The sequence below is a fragment of the Poromitra crassiceps genome (assembly GCF_964638095.1).
Source record: "Poromitra crassiceps genome assembly, chromosome: 20".
In the NCBI taxonomy this organism is placed as follows: Eukaryota; Metazoa; Chordata; class Actinopteri; order Beryciformes; family Melamphaidae; genus Poromitra; species Poromitra crassiceps.
In genome coordinates, this window is record NC_139637.1 from 11,792,630 (window position 1) to 11,797,823 (window position 5,194).

The 5,194-nt window shown below is 47.2% G+C and overlaps 1 long non-coding RNA gene across 1 annotated transcript; it reads left to right on the top strand.

Annotated features, from left to right (window-relative positions):
* The first annotated feature begins 4,178 nt into the window (after positions 1–4,178).
* On the top strand, positions 4,179–5,194 carry LOC310794368. The gene is made up of 2 exons (XR_014553562.1): positions 4,179–4,405; positions 5,009–5,194. It is a non-coding gene; the product is annotated as an uncharacterized lncRNA (long non-coding RNA).

Sequence of the window (5,194 nt, forward strand, 5' to 3'; positions counted from 1 at the left end):
GGGCAGAGCTCACATCACTGTTGTCAGAGGAGAACCTCGTATAGCTCCGCTTTTCACATTCGCTTTTTAATCTTTTATCGGAATTCTACTTTGACATGGGTCAACTCTGGTGAGTCGTATTCCTGATCCATTAAAGGAGGCCCAACACCTTCTTTTATTTACTGCCATCCCTTCAGGACCTGCACACCTCCAGGACGCTGAAGCGGTCTCAGAAGATCATGGCCGACCCCTCCCACCCAGGTCATAAACTCTTCAAGGAGTGATGTCTGGCAGTACCAGAACCTCTCGACACAGGGACAGCTTCTACCCAACTGCCATCCGCCTCTTCAACGAGACCCGAAAGCCCCCACAAATAAGAACTTTATTACTGACTTAAACAACCCACCTCCACCCCATGCTCCTCCTCATGCTGTGTCTGACTTATAAACATTTCTGTTGTCATTGTTGCTGCTCTGTTCTGTACCTGGGGGTCTTTGCTGCTGCTCTCCCTGCCTCTGGCAAGCATAGCTCCCAGAACAGAGCCATACCGCCAAATATAACTACTATTGCATAATGACAATAAAAGTTTACTTTTGCTATAGTGGTCCTGACAGAACTCAAATCACGTCATGGAAGCGGTGTACGCAAATCAGCAGAGTTGCAGTTATTGACTCCTCTGACGTGCGATTGGGCCACCTGGGTGGATTTTAGCTAGCCTAAACCATGCAGCCCCTCACGTGAACTCACGTTTAATTTGGTTCTGCGTGACGGTCTGGCCCCAAGGCCTGGGAGGGTGTTAAGCAGAAGCTGCAAAGCGGAAGAGCCAATCAGCGACTGCGCTGTGATTGACAGCGCAAGTTGGCCAATCAGGAACGCCACTAGCACTGCACTAACAAAACACTAATGGCCGCATCCTTGCCTGATCGTCCTGAGGAGTAATGTCAGCGTTTGTCTAGTTTAAACAGCCATAAAGTGCAGTTATTGCAGAAATAGACTCAATAACAACAATTAAACTAGTACAGGAGTATCGCCGCAACCGCAGAGTTTCTCGGCGGAAAATATGTTTTTGCCATTCTAAATCCGAGTGGATTTGGGTTTGACTGGATTGGCTGAAGGAGTTGTCTGTCAAGGCAACTACGCCCGCCCATGCTCCCGCCCCTGCTAAGGACTGGGTGAAGAGTTGGGGCCAGACCGTCACGCAGAACCAAATGAAATGTGAGTTCACGTGACAGGCTGGTTTACCAGGCTACATTTTAGCATCTCAGCGTACCAAAACTCCTCTCTCCTGTCTCGAAAAGGAGTGCCCTCCAACTCTCCTTTAAGATAGCTGCTCACCTCCGCGCTGGTTCAGCACACACACACACACACACACACACATACACACACACACACACACAGACACACACACACACACACACACACACACACACACACACACACACACCTACACACACACACCCCTACACACACACAGGTAGACTTGAAGCGTAGGTCTTATCGGGTTCTCACAGCTGTGTTGCCAGACGCCGGCCTTCTCTCTCCGTCTGTCTGCTGGAGTTAAACTGGGGGTGCTTAAAATTAGATTTAACATCGATCATTTCCCCGGCCTGAAAGGGCCGCGGTGTCAGAGGCTGGCAGGGTGATCCCTCAGCCACCCGCCGTCTGCCTCCCCCATATACACCATCAGTCAGGGCAGGGGGTGCGTGCAGAGAGAGGGAGGGACGAAGAGGAGGAGGGAGGAAGAGAGAGAGAGAGAGAGAGAGAGAGAGAGGAAGAGAGAGGGAGAGAGAGAGAGAGGAAGAGAGAGGGAGAGAGAGAGAGAGGCAGAGAAGGAGGGAGGAAGAGAGAGAGAGAGGGAGAGAAGGAGGGAGGAAGAGAGAGGGAGAGGAAGAGAGAGAGAGAGGGAGAGAAGGAGGAAAGAAGAGAGAGAGAGGGAGAGAGAGGGAGGGAGAGAGAGAGGGAGAGAAGGAGGGAGTAAGAGAGAGAGAGAGGGAGAGAGAGAGAGCCGAGGAAGGATCAGGGAAGGAAGGGGTGATGAGGAGGAAATTACAACCCAATCACCAGAATAAAATGTTGCCATTGTACATTTCTGCAGTCCACTCTATGCGCAGTCGCAATGCAAATTTGAAACAACAAACCCACGCTGTACCCACAAGTTTCATTTCGGCGTCCTTGTTTTTGTTTTTTGTTTTTTTTATAAATTTTTTATTGGTATTTTCATTAAATAAAATCAAAACAAAACAAAACAAAACAAGGAAAGAATGTGGTTATATCAACATCAAACCAAAGAGAGGAGTTAAACATATCTTCTCGAATTGGGAAAAACGAGATAAGAACACCAAACACTGGGTTATTATTCTCCCCTGGATCAATACAGATGACCAAATAAACATTGATAAGCAAAAATAAATGAGAAAAGGGAAGGGCAAGGGAAGTTTAACCAAAAAAATACAAATACAAATACAAATGTGTTAAATAGCGTGTTTTAAGTCCCTATGATGCCCCTCCCCCCCGCCCAATTTTGCGCAATCCTTCCATCACTACCCACCCACCACGTGAAGCCGTGCGGCATGAAGTCAATGGGAGTTGCGTGGGCGGGTTCAAGGCGCGAGAGTAGGAGCTGAGAGGAGCTGAGAGGAAAAGAGAAGGCGTCTTGTGCGAACAACAAGGCGTACGTTCAGCTTGTGCCTGCTTCAAGCTTCAGTTCTGCTTACGTTCGGCGTCCTGTGTGGTGAATGAGGGCTAACAGTAGGCTACAATTCCAGGACTGAGACAGAGGCTGCAGGTTCCTAAGCCCTTGTTCACACAGGACGCGGAACGTAGCAGAGCTGAAGCTTGAGGCAGACACAAGCTGAACTGACGCTTCACCGTTCACACAAGAAGCCTCTTTTCCTCTCAGCGCCTCCTCGGCGCGCCTTGAACCCACCCACAACTCCCATTGACTTCATGCCTGCATGGCAGCTTCAAGCTTCACGCGTCACGCTAGGAAAATAGGACTGAATCCTGAACGATCGCTTGAGCAAGGCTGAGCGTGGGTTCAGCGTGACACGGGCGCGGGTGGTGTGATCGGCCTCGCCTGATAACAAGGACGCCTAAATTAAACTTGTGGGTTCAGCGTAGGTAGAGCTTAGATTGAGTGTTGCTCCGACGTACTGTATGGTGTGAACGGGGGCTAACAGTAGTGTCATTTCCAGGACTTAGACAGAGGCCGCAGCTTCCTAACAGTAGTGTGATGACTTAGACAGAGGCGGCAGCTTCCGAACACTAACAGTAGTGTCATTTCCAGGACTTAGACAGAGGCCGCAGCTTCCTAACAGTAGTGTCATTTCCAGGACTTAGACAGAGGCCGCAGCTTCCTAACAGTAGTGTCATGACTTAGACAGAGGCCGCAGCTTCCTAACAGTAGTGTCATTTCCAGGACTTAGACAGAGACAGCAGCTTCCTAACAGTAGTGTGATGACTTAGACAGAGGCCGCAGCTTCCCGAACAGCGGTGTCATTTCCAGGACTTATTTGCATAGTAATTGTATTTTCATGCAACGTTTCCCTTTATGTAGTGTGTCACCACCGAGCGAGAGCGAGAAGGTGATCTGCATATTAACAAGTTGCATGGCGGGTAATGGTGGCACAGTGGCGGATAATGGAATAATGATGTATTATAACTGTTGCGACTGCTGTCCCCGTCGTGGCGGACGTGTGTTTGGGCCAACGACTGCGTGAATGAATTGGAAAGGAACGTAACAAGCATCAGGAGGAGTGGAGAGGAAGAGCGAAGAGGCACACAGATGGAGAGACAGACAGACAGGCCGGCTGTGTAAAGTGAGATTGATGGAGGTCCTTAGCAGAATTGGCTCTGTGCAAATAAAGTCTAAATATACAACAACTGGGCAAGAAATTGAGATGGCCGAGCTAAAATAGCTTGTTGTGGTCTGACTGTAACCATTTAGTAATGGTCTCGTTCATAGTTTGTTAAAGGCACTGTGTGTAAGATTCTGCACTATTAAATATCCCCAAACCAATAACTTGTATATATAGAGGAGGTATAGTGATTTATTTCTGTGTTTACAACTAAGCCACGCCCCCTCCCTGTGTTGTGATGGCCCTCTGTCCTTCCCCTCTAACAGCCCGAATCAGTTTACATAGAAACCCCTCCCCCGAGAAGCCGACCTAGTGAGCCCCTCCCAGCCCACAGCAGAATTTTGTAGACCAAGATGGCGGAACCCTGATGCGGGCATTCCTGACTTTTACATTCCGTGATCCACCTTATATATGCGGTTTCATACTTTAGCCAAATCGCCGCCGAAAAGAAATATCTCAGACCAGAGTCAACCTTGCCGGTCTGGCTTTCACTAGATGGAGAGCCCTACGAGCAGCTATATCTGGCCTGCAAAGTGACTCGGAGCTGCCGTGTTCTCCTGTACACAGTGGTAAGTAACGTTATCGCGTTTGCATGTCCCATTTCAGTAACGTTACGCATGATAGCGAAATGTACAAGTTGTTATCGATATTGTGAATTTGTTCTGTGAATGTTGTAATCACTTGGCTAACTGTTGCTTTTCACGGCTATTCAAATGACTTTACACTGCTAGTGTAGTGTGTACGAACGACAAGCTAATCAAATCCTGCAGGATTTGATTAGCTTGTCGTCCGTGTATAACTTATACACAGACATTCTGGTGACAAGCTGACATGAATGACATAACGTTACTTCCCATTACAAATTTCGCATGCATTTTCTGTTTATAATTACGTCCAGTTGCTGTCACTATGACGCAGAACGGTATAGTAATGTGTAAACACTTAGAAAGGCCATGGAGAAAAGCTAGCTTCGCTAATGTTAGCAGTTTGTTGTTATCTCACTAAGCAACGTTACATTAGAAAATAGCTGTAACACCGTCCAAACAAATCAAGGTTTGGTAAAAGTATCTAATTCATGACAATGTGGAGGAACCCTGCCTTGATATCTACCAGCTACAAAATAGATGATTCAAATTAATACTAAACACGTTTCCATTTGTCTGATTTTCAAGGTGCCAGTCATCCAGTCATGCAGAAGATGACAAGATAGAAAACAAGTGGACCCACCATTATGATATTTGAGATGGAGAAATTGTGCTTTTATAGCAAACCTGTATAATACATGTTCTATCATCTTTGATGTTTAGATGTTTGCTGTCTGCAATCTTCTGTACACCAATAAAGTTGATATGACTTCA